Here is a 13757-nt window from a genome sequence, read left to right as displayed (position 1 = left end):
GTGTTTGGGTTCACACTGCTGTGCTCTTTTAGTGATATGGGCAACAGAAGCACAATGAGGGCTCAGGGTTTTGTCAACAAAGGACCCACATTCTTAGGCCACCCTCATTTAGGGGTGTCCCTAACTCTACCCAGAAAATTTCTCCCAGAACATGGACATTTATGGCCGTCTTGTGCTTTAAGGCTTAGAAGCGTGATAACCCCACGTCCCACCTGTTTAGCTTCAACTGGCTTGTTAGCACACAGAAGAAACCCTGCATTGACTTTTTCCACTTTACAAATTACTAAAAACATATAAATACTTAAGACATGCCAGGCCCATCTTGAAGGCCTTGGTAACAACTAACTCTCCTCTATGAGACTATCAATTCCTGGGCATCTCAAAACCCTCCCTCTGCTCAGATATCCACCACCAGAATATGTCTCCAACATACATGACTTCATCATATTGCTGTATCACCTACAATGCTAGCATGGCAGTCGCCCCATCATACCTACTGGAAACACTGACGGTCTCTGAAATCCAAGAATGAAAAATCCTTTGTGAATGCTTGCAGCCCCCCCGTTTGAGACTGGAGACCTCCACAAAGCATAGAAACAGGGCTTTAGTGGGGTGGCAGCATACTGGGCTCTGGCAGGATCCGAAGGACTATGAGACTGGTGCACCCCTGAGCAAACACAGTGCATGATTTTCCCTTCCCCCGCTTACGTCTAGGCCGTGAGAGCGGCACCAGTGCAAAAAAGCAGCCACCATACCTGGCAGTGAGTTGTGTTATTGGTGCCTCTTGCCATGCCCAGCCCTTTCTGTCCCTCACTTGTGCAATTTTCTTCCTGTTGTCAAAGAAATCTCCTTACATGCTGAGTTCAGAGTCTAAATGGGATTATCGAGAAAAGAAAAATGAACAGATTGTGGATCACAGAGTCATCGGGCCAGGGGTCCCCTGAACCCATATGGGGTCATGGAACACTATTGCTTCCTGCCTCACAATTACCACATCTCTCTTGCAATTCAAACAGGTGCCCAAAAGATACCTCTTCAAGGAGCCTTGCCATCACTGAGCCTACATTCTCCCAGTATACTTTTCACTGGCCTCCATTACTGCAATTTTAGTTCCTGCCGTATTGGTTTGATGGGCTGCCTTCACACCCTAGTTCAAACTTTGTCTCTGAGTTGTTCCCCTATTTACTCCCACGCCATCCTTTCCAGCTTCCACAGCAGTCTGATGCTGTCACTGTTAGGTTTGCTCAATTTTGATTCCCAAATAAATGCCAAAAATGGACTGTTACCGAGATCCAGGAAACTGTGCTGTGGTGGATGTAAAGTGCACAGATTACCTCTCTAAACCAAAAACTATTTCTATATATGAATCCCCCAAATACCTATCAGCAAAATGCATCTCCTGCGCGGCGTTTTCCTATTTGTGGGCAGCCCTCTACCTTTCTTACAAAAGCAAGACATGTATCTGCTTCTAACCTTCTCAAAAACCTATAATTTGAGCATACAATTGTTTTCATAAACATGCATAGAAGGTGGTTGCTGTGATGTGTGAACTAAATTTGTGGAAATGGCAACTATGGTCTCATCGATTTAAGCATCATAGGTTACATTGGTGCCAGTCCCAGAATACCTCTTAATGAAAAATCTTCTTTTAGGCCAGGAACTAGAACACCATCTATGCTGTAGCTTTCCTTCCAGCATCCCTCTGTTGAAATGCACCCCATTAAATAGTTTTCTCTCATTGCACCACCCCTGCCAGCAATGAAAGAGCTTCAAGAATCTGCAGAAAGCCAGTGATCTGTTCTGGGATGCTTGGAAGCATGGTCAAGAGACCTCTAAGCCAATGAGTAACAGGGGCACAGGTTAACACTTACGATGGGCTTCTGGATATTGTACATGGATGGTCAGCGAGGGCAGGCCCACAGTTGACAAAACCAGGCAGGGATAAGGCCTGCCACTAGCAAGGCAAGAAGATTTTGCAGAAAGACTATGGTTACTTTCAGAATAGATGATGTTGGGGACTGACAACTCACATCAGGACCAGAAGTCAACATCCCCAAGGTTGTCAGAAGTAAGCTCAGGGCGGGTTACATTGCCACTGTAAACACTAATAATATTTACCAGTCAGAATTATTGATCCACAGCTAAAACCCAGGCAATAACCTTTGCATCTGCTTTAATTAAAAAGATCGGTCTACATGAGTTTAGCACACCATGGACTTTACCTTCCTCATGTAATACTGTTATTAGAGTATGGAATGAGATCCCTCTCTCATGAATCTTCCTTAAACAGAAGTGGAGGAAGAAATGCTTTGACTTGTCTTGGGAAAGGAGACTGTGCAGCTGTCCTCACCTTGGATCTTTCCTCTCATTAAATCACAGCAATGGAAATATCAGACTTCTTGAATGGTTTATGCAGTGCCTCCAGCTAGCCACGCATCTCAATATTAAGTTGTATTAAGTCGTATGTTTGATTGGCCTATACCCAATTGTCATAAGCTAACTTACTTAGAAGTCCCTAGCATATGGTACCAGCTGTACCAAGCAGGGCCAGACTGGGAACCCAAAGCAGCCCTGGCAATTGTGTCGGAGTGGGCGTAGGGGAGTTGTGCAACTGCAATGCATTGCTGCTTTTGTTTCTGGGGGGCGATATATTGCAGCACCACTCCAAAAGCAGCCCTCGGTAACAAAAGCAGCCCCCACCACTGCAAAACTGACCCCAACATTCTAGCCTACCGGGAAAAAGCCCAAAGCCCGCTACAGCCTGCCCAGCCCTGGTACTAAGTGGTTGTTAGTTAGGGTGTCCGTTCAGGGACTGCAGCACTTCTTATGCCACCCTGACGGGGACCAGCTAAACGTGACTCCCAGTCTGCCACTGCAGACAGGAAGGGCAGCTTAAAGCTGCTAACTCGACTTAGCAATTTTAATCAAAGGCAAAGCTCAAACTCCCTTTTTAATGAGTGTAAGTCACCCTACAGCGGCCAATCGTGTCCTAAGACAGGGTGCAGCATATTAAAAAGTGGAACTTGTGTTTGACATGTTCTGGCAGTAAAAACTCACAATTATCGTTTTTGCTGTGAGAAAGACTGGTACCCCCATTCACAAGTACAGAGGTACACAGTTACCCCTCAGCTGTGCTAACCTCTGAATGGGACGAAGAAAGTTGGTACTTCAAGGTATCAAACAACTTGTTACATTAAGCCTGACTTGATGCTCAAGTCAGAATTAATGTAACTTGTTGCCACATGCAACTTTTAGAAAGTTGCACTCTTTTGCCCAGTTTTCCAGTGAACATTTGCTGAGGCTGGCCATTACACAGCTTTCTGCTTGCCACGGGGGCCATGTCAAGCATGTTCAGGACAGGTAATAATAGAGGCCTGCTGCTGGAGGACGTGTTACCACCTGCTGCCATGACGCCTCACGGGTTGTTGCCCCAAAAGTCAAGCTTCAAAGTGGAATCCACTTTTGAAGAGAAATGGTGAAGACACTAGAGAGGGGCTGGTCTTTAGTTTGGGTAAAAAAAACATACTTTTTATAAGGCTCAAATCTGCCCCATTGTCTGAAGGGGTTGAGGGGCTCGTCACACTCTGTAATGGTAATAGGAACAAAAATGTTAGTGGCCCTGTAATAGAACGGGGGTTGCCCGATGCCTCCATGCTCCACGGCTTTAGGCACCATTTAAATATACCAACTACGAGCAAGATTAAAATATTCGCCCACTAGTTTGGTATTTTTGATCTATTTTCCCCACTCCACATCACTGCACCACACATTTATTTCACATAAGTGCTCCTATGTAACTTCGTAAGTCGCAGCACGCCTCAATCCGTAGCAGATTCAAAGGACCCCTATGATGAAGCATGTCACCAAGGGGAAACCCTGGTGAGTGAGGGGACCCTAGAAAGAAAATCCCTTCTTTCTAGTCAGCAAACTTTTCTGCTCCATATGAGCGTAAGTCTCTTTACCATAACTAGGTAATCCTGTCTTTTTGTGTGTATACTGAGTAAGGAGGGTGAACCTAGCTGAAACCTCTACCTCCCCCTGTTTTTGATTGCCTCAGTTTGAGTAGACAGGCTGGTGCTGTGGACACCCTTATTTCCATGGGCATGACGCCCACAGGTAGCCATGCCTCCACAGTGGGCAACACAGCTCCACACACCAAGAGAGGGGTGCAGACATCTTGGGAGTGAGCAGAATAGAGCACTCTGGGATATCTAGATGTCACACTCTACAGGAAGTTATCAGACGAAAGGGAACCTGGTAGCCCATTGGCTAGTAACCACAACCTCCTCAGAGGGCACTGTCTGGACATATAAGGGGCATCCCTGGCATCCAGAACTCAGATTTTGCTTGACTGTAGAAGAGGACAAATTAAGAACTGCCCTGCTGACCATGGAACCAGCAAAGAAGAGGCTGCACCAGTGTTGGACTGCACCTGCTGCTCCTTGGGCTCGTGAAGGGAAAGGACAGTGCCTGCCATGTCTTATGGAGAAGTCATTTCCTGGGCTCAGGCAGAAGTAGAGACTCCAAAAAAGCTGATTTCCTGTTCACAGCACAGGGCCACAAAGCTGAAGAAGCCTGCTTGGGCAAGCTGGTGGCCCAACTCACCAAATCGTCATTCCTCTTCACTGTGCAGTCCAGGAGACCGAGACCCAATGCCCAAAAGTTGCACTTGTGCTAGACCAGGAAAATTCAACATAATCTGATCACACTAAAGAATCTGAAAACACGGTACACTTCCATCACCGCTTCATGCTTACATCCAGGGCAAGGACAGGAGTCCACTGCCAACTAGGACAGGCATGCTTGATCCGCACCCCTTAAGTTCACAGAACAGGTTCTGGACATTGCTCATTCAAGGACAAGCCTAGGCCTCTGTGCCCATGCTGGAGTAAAGTTATGCCAGGGTCAAAATGAAAGTCCGTACTCTAGGTACATATGCGGTCAGGCTAGCAGGGCAGGGCTACACGCCTATAAAACCAATGCAGGGGACACTTTCTTGCCATAATTTCACCAGCTCCCTCATTCACAAATAAGAAGTGCTGGTGGTATCTTCTTATCTGCATCATTTGCAAGCAAGTCCTCGTATTCATAAGGAGCAAATTGGGAAGTGTTTGAACTTTGCGTTCTGATTAATGGGGAAAAGTAAAGTACCTTGACTTTTTAATGTAGAGGAAGTAAAAGCTATTCAGTATTAACTTTCGATAAACAATCCTCCTGTGCCTAATTTTCAACACTTAAATGCCAAAGAAACATTTCCTTGTTGCCTTAAACATGTTATAGAGCCAATCACAAAAAAGCTTTTGCAAAACCCATGGGTCTCACGTTTGGGACCTACTGGCTTTGTCAGTGGCTGCTAGCCTTGCTGTGCAACATGGATAAAAAAAAAGCTAAAAAAAGATGCTTTGCTGCAACATTCGCCTCACTTTGTAGGCATGCGCATCACGCATACGAGCGCCTACAAAATTATGTAAGTGTTTTTTTTTTATTTAGCAATTTGGATCTGTAAATACAAAAAATGAGGAGAAGTGTAAAAGCATTTTATTTTGTAGTGCTGGTGGGTGATGAATCACCACAGAGGGCAGTGGTGCACGGAAATAACACAAAGGGCCTGGGCTGGTGGGAAATCAACATAGAAGACAAGAAGGCACAGGTGACGGAAAGCAACCCACAGGGCATGGAAGCACCATGATGGACGGAGGTGGGGATGAGACGCAGCGGGCAAAAGAGAAGGAGGGGCCGATTCACAGAACTAACTTAAGACAAAATCCTAAACTTACTACTTTTGGTATTCACAGAAGTTAGGATTTTGTCTTAAGTTTGTCTTAAGACAAACTTAAGACAGACTTAAGACAGACTTAAGACAGACTTAAGACAAACTTAAGACAAAATCCTAACTTAAGTCTATCTTAAGTCTGTCTTAAGTTTGTCTTAAGACAAACTTAAAACAAAATCCTAATTTCTGTGAATACCAAAAGTAGTAAGTTTAGGATTTTGTCTTAAGTTAGTTCTGTGAATCGGGCCCAATGTGTGCGGGTAGAGAGAAGCGACACAAAGGAGCATATTATCAAGAAATGGCGTTAAAATTATCGCCGCTTTAGCGGCAGAAAACTGCCGCTAAAGCGGCGATAGAGGGCTTGATAATATGCCCTTGAGAATTCCAAAAGAAGCCCATGTTCTGGTGTCAACATGGGCTTTTATTGGAATTCTCAAGGGCATATTATCAAGCCCATTATCGGCAGTTTTCTGCCGCTAAAGCGGCGATAATTTTAACGCTGTGCTTGATAATATGCCCCAAAGAGAGGGAATAGAGAGGAAAAGCAACAAGCGAGATAGGAGGGGCGGGAGGTGAAGCAAAACAGAGGGCGTCTGTGGGGAGGGGAAGCAATGAACAAAAGAATAGGAGGGAAGGAGTGCGAGGAAGCAACATGGAAGGTATTGGTGGGGAGGAGAAGCAAAAGACAAGAGAGAAAAAGGAGAAGCAAAATGGAATGGCAATGGGTGTGGGTAGGAGAAGCAATGGATGGGAGGGCTACATTGAAGAAGAGGGAGAGAAAGCGATGAGGGAACTACACGAGGGAAAGCACAACATGGAGGGGACGGTGAGAAGCACACAGGCAACAGACAGAAATATGGGCTGCAGGGGGAGAGAAGTATACAAGGAAGACAGGTGGAAAACACATGCACTACCGTGGAATGCTTGTCCCTAAAGAAAAAAGTACTGCTTGAAAAGCAAACATAGAAGCTAGCCAATCAAAAGAAATGGTAAAGTGGCTAGGTGCCATGGATGGGACAAACACAAGATTGACAATTTGGGACACAAATAAGAAGCACGCAAATGAGATTGAAAAGAAAGCCAACCAATGATAAGCAATGGGTGACTTCAAACCCCTGTATAATCTTGGCAAGCTTACAATATGTCTTGCAACACACAGCGCGTGTGCTGTTTAGTAGCTTCGACCAAAAATGAGTATTTAAATGAACCTTCAGTCTCAAACATTCTTAGGAAAGGGATGAGAAATATCAGCACTTGAAATTACTTTTGGGAAGAACAGAAGGAAAATATTAATTTGTGGCTTCGTTGTATCCTCTTACTTTGAGCTATCAAAACGGCATTGAAGTCTTTTTAATGAATAATGAAGGTAAGAAATTCAAAGCAAATAAGAAATAAAATGTATTTTAAAATGTAGAGTGTAGGTCAAGCCTGAAGTGCTTCACTTATGTTTGCAGCTTGCAAGTTCCAAAAAGAATACGACTTATATTAACCGAATAGAGAACTCCTCTGATTCTCTCTGCAGCTTACAGTGCAGTCCTATTTGCTTGGAGCTAAAAATAGCCAGTGTGGAATGTAATGTAAAATATACTTATAAAGCATACTATTACCTATAAGGTATCTGGGCACTAACAAAAAAAATAGCATTAGAAAGCAGAAGAAACAGGACAATTAGGTACTCTAGAAGGCAGAAGTAAACAAAAAAACTAAACAGAGGTAACAGGAGAAAAGGCCAACTTTTTACGCCTTTCCTAAAAGGCAGAAGCTGCTATCGTTTCTCTGACTTGTCAGCGCATAATCCGACATTATAGCCACATTCTCCCACCCTATGAGAGTGCCGAAAGAGCAGGGGAACTTTTGCTGTAGGTAAAGGCCACCAAGACTCTGAATACCATGCAGCACGCCTTAAAAATGATCCGCTGGGCCATGGACAACCAATGCGAGGTTTTCAAAGCATATGATGCCGAGAAGTGTCGCCGACGCTGAAGTGCAAGGCGGGCAGCTGAACTTTGGATGCTCTGTAGTTGTTGCTTCAACGTCTGATTTTTGGCATGCCCAGAAGGGCGCATGCCTCTGACCTCCTTACCAAACTGCACTGGCTGCCGATGAAGCAAAGAGCCATCTTCAAAGGCCTCTGCATCACTCATTAAGCCCTATACGGCCAGGCCCCTGCATACATTAAGGAGCGCTTTCAAATATATACCCCGAGACGTATTCTGCGGTCCTCGGAGGTGGGTTTTTTAGTCCCCCCTCGGTTTAAACTCACCTCCAAGGGGGGCAGGGCTTGTTCGACTCTTCTTCCAAATCTCTGGAATAACCTGCCGGAACACCTGCGCAAGGAGCCCGTTCTTTTGAAATTCAGGAAACTTCTTAAAACTACCCTGTTTAGAGAGTCATTAGAATAACACCTCACTTTTTCTTATGTTATTGCACGGTACTAGGACGCTATCTTCCTCTCCAAAGCGCGAAGAGACCAGTTGGTGAATCTGCGCTATATAAAAGTCCTTTAACATAACATAACAAATAGAAGACCCTAAGATCAGAGATCTGCAATAGTCTGGACGATTAAGTATAGTCACCTGGATAACCAAGGGGAGTGTACATGGGGGGAAGAGAAAGAAGGATAGTACTCAGAAGTCTCAGAAAAAGAAGGTAGGTAGAACATAATGTGTTAATCTGCGCAGTAGGAGATAAGTCTGAATCAAAATGAAAGCCACTATTTGAGACTGTTGCAACCAGTACCGGAACATAGCCCAGTTGAGTAGGCCAAAAGTCCTCGGGCAATGCCGTAGGTGAGCTGCGACAGGACGCAAGAAGAACTTTTGTCTTTGAGTTGTCTATTGGCCATCCACTGTGCCATGACGGATCATGAATATTGCATTCAAGAGAAATCAGAATGTAGGTGACATCAGCATAGCAAATACATTTTAAAACAAAATAACGAATAACCTGGGCCAGAGATTGCATATAAAAATAAAAAATGGTGGGACTCAATGAGAATCCCTTGGGAACTCCATGGATGAGATCTTGAATCCTAAATCATTGGGTGCCGATTAAACTTCCTGAGCTCTGTCTGACAAATAGGATTTGATACAGTCCATGGCCTGATCCTGGGCACCAAATTTCTTGACTCGAAGCAACAGATGATCATGGGGGATGGTATCAAATGCTGCCAATAAATCTAGCAGTGCTAATACAGCAGATTGGCCTAGATCTGTTTGTAACTAAAGACCAATAACAACCGAAACTAGGGTGGATTTAGTACTATGAGACAGCTGAAAAATAGATTGAGTGGTGTCCAAGATACTATTGGGCTCCAAGAAAAGAGAAATGGGGTCTAGTTACTCAAGGTAGATTGATTGGTAATTTGTATCTTTAAGAGAAGGATCAAAAGCACTTCTTCTTAACATCCAGTACTATAGCCGAAGAAATTAATTTGTTGCAAATAGTCAAAAGGGACAACAATATGAAAGAGGGATTACTGCGCCTAATAGATGGAGGACAAGGGTCCAAAGGAGAAACGGACAAGTTCAAAGTTCTACCACATCTTCAAAAGATGACAGATCAAAATTACATAGTAAAGGATGTCCAGGATCTGGTTGGGGCAAGGACACTGATTCATTTGATGAAGCAGAACTATAATTAGCAAAGAAGTTGCAGATGGAGTTAATCTTGTATGCAGAATAGTGCGATAGTCTACCGTGAAGCTTCTGGGAATTCTCTATTGTAGGATCACTGCGAGCAGGCAGTGACCTGACTATTGAGAACATTTCCTAGGTAGCATTGCAATCGTTACGGATTTTATCAGTGTAATAGTTTTTTCTGTGCAGTGAGAACTAGGTTTTTGTAAGCCTTAAGGGCCATCTTTTACTCAGCTTTTGTCTCAGAGACTTAATATGCCCATCATTCAAGTTCCAATTTTTTTCAATTTTAATTTGGCCTCCTTCAGTACAAAGACATATAACCGGATAAAAGGGTGAAGATGGTAAAAGCGGGTGGCTGAGACTGGAAAGCCATGTCTAATGCAAAGTTTTACCAACTGGTGAACTCTGCATAATCATTATCAAATGCGGTCATTTTGAGTAGAACTGATAATGGGAATTCCCAACTCAAATAAGGTTCTCGACAGAGCCTGTAATGAAATTTGGGCCATGGCTGTTTTCATGATTTGCGATTAACCGAATTAGCACCTTTTTTATTAATTTAAAGCGGTATAATTACAAACGCATAAAAAAATGATCCAAACAAGGCAAAGGCAACGGTGCACCAAAGATCAGAAGACACTGAGAGGCAAAGAGGAGCCTGGACAGTATCCAGCCTGGTGCTTGGGACAAGTGAGCATTTGATTGCCTGGAACATCTTCAAATTAGGTAAACATCTGGGCAGGTGCTCAAGGGCGAGGCTTGTGCCCTCGTTGTGAGTTTGGTCTAGTTCCAGATCCCCTGGTGCTTCTAGCCAAATCTGGAATTACAAATCATGCAGGAATGTCACATGCCTGATTCATTGCCCCATTTATTTTGCCAAGTAGAAGTGGTGATATTTCTCCTTTGTGAAATGAATGATCCTCCGCATCCACATGCACTGTATGCGGTCATTTTGAGTCATGCAGCCCTTGCCCATTTCTTAGGGCACGCTCCCGTGAGAAATCAGAATGCCACTTCCTAATCTTTGATGCCTCTGCTACCATATATTCTGGGTACAGGAATACCCTATTGGTGTTCCTGTTTTCCTTAAAATAAATAGTTCAAAACTGAGAGGAAATAAAAAGAGAATGTCTGCCTAAAGGTGGGCTCATTTCACAGCTGTACCATTAAAATGGCCGTGTGTCTTACTGCAATGTCAAAGCTTAGTTATAATTAAGCAACGGATGACCCAATAGCAGATGAATGACACTAACAACATCCAATAGCAAAGGGGGGGCGTGTTCAATTCCCTGTACAGATTGCACGACTGAGACAAATAAAGCTGCCTCTAGCAGATCTAAACAAGCATTTGCAATGCAATAGGTCTCGCATTTGGAAGAGTTTAAGCTATGGGCATTGTTAAATGCCTTTTTATTTATGTTTTAAAAATCAACACATAAATAAAAGGCATTGTCATTTACAATGCCAATAGCTCAAACTCTCGTACATGCGAGACCTATTGCATTGCAAGAGGTTGCAAGACTTGCAGATCTTTGACCGTTGTGCGAGGGTAGTCAGTGTAGTTGTGGGTTTTTTTGTTTTTCCTTTTTTTTTATGAGTTGTGGGGGATTTATTATTCTTGTGTGTTTGTGTGGGTGTTGGTGTTTACATGTTGCTGTTTGGAGATTCACTGGTTGTGAATGATTGTCCCTATACTGTTTGTGAAAGGGACTGACTGTTCTTTGTTTTGTCCTTTGTGTGAAAAGGAGGCGAGTAGCATCCTGTGTCCCCCTTCCTTGTATATCTGGAATGCTGAGAGTGAATGATTTGATGGAATGTTGGTGTTCGTGCGTGAAGTGGAAACTAAGCGATGTAAACAGTTAGAGGGCGAGCTGAGCCCTAAAAGAACATACCCCCTGTGGAACGCAGCTTCTACCCGAGGGGCTTCGGACTTTTGTGTGAAGACCCTGGACTCTACTACAAAAGGATAGTTGTAACGCAGCCTCATTGTGTGCTGGTGTTGCCTCGCGCTCCTGACCTAAACTCTTACACTTCATGTACTCGAGATCAGTGGTCGAGGTTAGGGTTTTAAGTCACTTTTTTTCAAAAGATGTTTTTGCAGCTGTTCACTACTTCTGTGCATAAGAAATGCGCTGCTGAAACATTTGGCTGTGCCATGGGGTAGTGGGAGCTGCATGCTGGAGGTCTGCGCGCGACCAGCTTGACTTTACTTTCACAGCTACGGGACAGAACTTTCTGGAAAGGGTTTGCCAGGCACATGTGGAGCCCTTCTCTCCTATGTTTCCCATCTCTCTTAATTACCTGTGCCCGACTTGGATAAAAAAAAAAAAACAATTAGAAGCAATGCTGGTGGCAAATTAGTAGCCTAAAATCTATACGGAATCTGAGTGGGGAAAAAAATAATTACAAGGCGATTATCTTTTTAATGCAGCTATTGGCCGGCAAGCACTAACACTTCCTCGAGGTGAGCTAAATATCGTATGGGCTCTGTAATTAGACGTTTGTAAACTATGGCTCAATAATGCCCTGCAAATTGATTGTTAACAGCATTTAATGCTCTTAAATTGGCCATTACATCCTGAATCATTTGCTGGGGTATTATTGTACCGTGAAGAATTTTAACATTATATACGCCCGCGTGATTGTTGGAAAATCTTAAACTCCCATCCCCCGTAATCTAACTGAGCGAGACACGGCCCTGACCACGCCGGTGACCGTCCCTTGTTCACTGCGCTACAGGAGACACAGGAAGGGGCGATGGAACGATCACCTTACTTTATCCTGTACCCTCTCTCCACTGCGCCACCAGAGGCAGCGCCCGTGAATACCGTCTCGGAGGCAGCTACAACTTTTAGTAAACAGCGACGATATCTTCTAAATTGTGGTAAAAATATTCTTTAAACGACCGAGATGTAATGGAACACAACACGTGTGAACTGCGTTAACGAGACCGAGGCGCGTGTTACTGAACTGTAGTAATGAGCTTTTAAAAGGGTGCCAATCCTAAACCTAGTTCCCAGTGTTTCCAGCCACTGGCGCTCAAAGACATGGTCTTCGCTCGGACCCGCGAATCAAGAAGATTATAAATGCAAAGGAGTCCATGTTTAGGTTTCTCAGTGCCACCAGTGGCCCAATGTCTATCTGTAAACTCACAACCAGAGCGCACGATGCACGGACGCGAGGACAACAAGACAAGCCCGGCGGCTGCGTGATGGGCATCCGTTGTAAATGAAGGAGCACTGAAGTTACCAGCTGGTTTTATGCGCTCCGGTGTGACCCATTCGCTTTGATGTCGTAGAAAAGATGCTCATTTTGGGACTGATATCCATGAAAGGTTTTTTTCCAGGTAGTCTGGCAACGTTTTGTGGCTCACAACGCGCACGTGTTTCATTGTCATTTCACACAAACCTGTGATTTGTAGTCATGTTCACTCTAAAAAAAAGCCATTAATCAAGCAGGATGGCTCTGGCTCCCTTCACGCCCAGGGAGGAGGGAGATGCGAGCAGAGCATCAAAGGGCTGGGTGAGAAGGGAGGGGGGAATGCAATGAGCAGAGGAGCAGCTGTGCACGTGCATGTGATCTCGTGCACTCAAGGTTTAGGCCAGCCAAAAGACTGGGTAGCACTTTGAACAAGCATTGGCATAGCCAATAGGTCCCGCCTTTGGGACCTTATAAGTGTTTTGCCATGCAACAGTTGCATAACTAAATACTTATAAGGTCCCAAAAGCGAGACCTATTGGCTATGCCAAGCGGCCGTGCAGCCGCGAAAGTGAAAGTGATCGCGATCAAACATCAAAGCGGCCGCGAAAGTGAAAGTAATCGCGGTAAAGCGCGGTAAAGCGCGGCGCGCGCGCCCGCGCACATGCACTGTAGCTCTAGGCTGACCTGGTAGCACTTTTTGGAGCCCTCTCAATAAGTCTCGCCAGACCAGCGCATGCGCTGGGTCAGGCGAGACCTAAAAACCCACATATAAAATGTCTCTTCGAGCCTTTGGCTCACGAGACCTAAAAATGAGTCAATAATAGAAGACAAGTGCTGCTGTCAAAGCCCAACATACCTGTTGAAAATGTTCTTGTGTCCGCGTCATGACCACCTGAGACAAAAACACTCTGAAGCCTTTGGCGAGCACAGATTTAAGTGAGGGAAGAGCTGGCAAGAAGGTGCTCACTTGTAGGGGGTGTGTTCTCAGAAGGGACGGCAAATACTGTCTGTGAGATAAGCATTCGCTCTCTGAGTCCCAATTCTCGCAGGGAGGGCACTGGAGGGGGGATGGGAGGACGGGTGGCACGGTGCCCAGCTGGGACAGAGGATCGAATACCGGATTGTTTCAGAACTCATACCAT

At 44.7% G+C, this 13757-nt stretch overlaps 1 long non-coding RNA gene across 1 annotated transcript in view; it reads right to left on the bottom strand.

Annotated features, from left to right (window-relative positions):
• The window catches only part of LOC146805928 (uncharacterized), a 109337-nt gene extending 95781 nt beyond the window's left edge, over window positions 1-13556 (bottom strand). The window contains exon 1 of the long non-coding RNA XR_014967526.1: window positions 13472-13556. This is a non-coding gene — a long non-coding RNA (uncharacterized LOC146805928). The remainder of the gene's footprint in view (window positions 1-13471) is intronic.
• Window positions 13557-13757: the final 201 nt, after the last annotated feature.

Source organism: Triturus cristatus, chromosome 8 (genome assembly GCF_964204655.1).
Source record: "Triturus cristatus chromosome 8, aTriCri1.1, whole genome shotgun sequence".
Taxonomy (NCBI): Eukaryota; Metazoa; Chordata; class Amphibia; order Caudata; family Salamandridae; genus Triturus; species Triturus cristatus.
The sequence above is the reverse complement of the archived record's forward strand: the minus strand, read 5'-3'. Positions and strand labels throughout refer to the sequence as shown.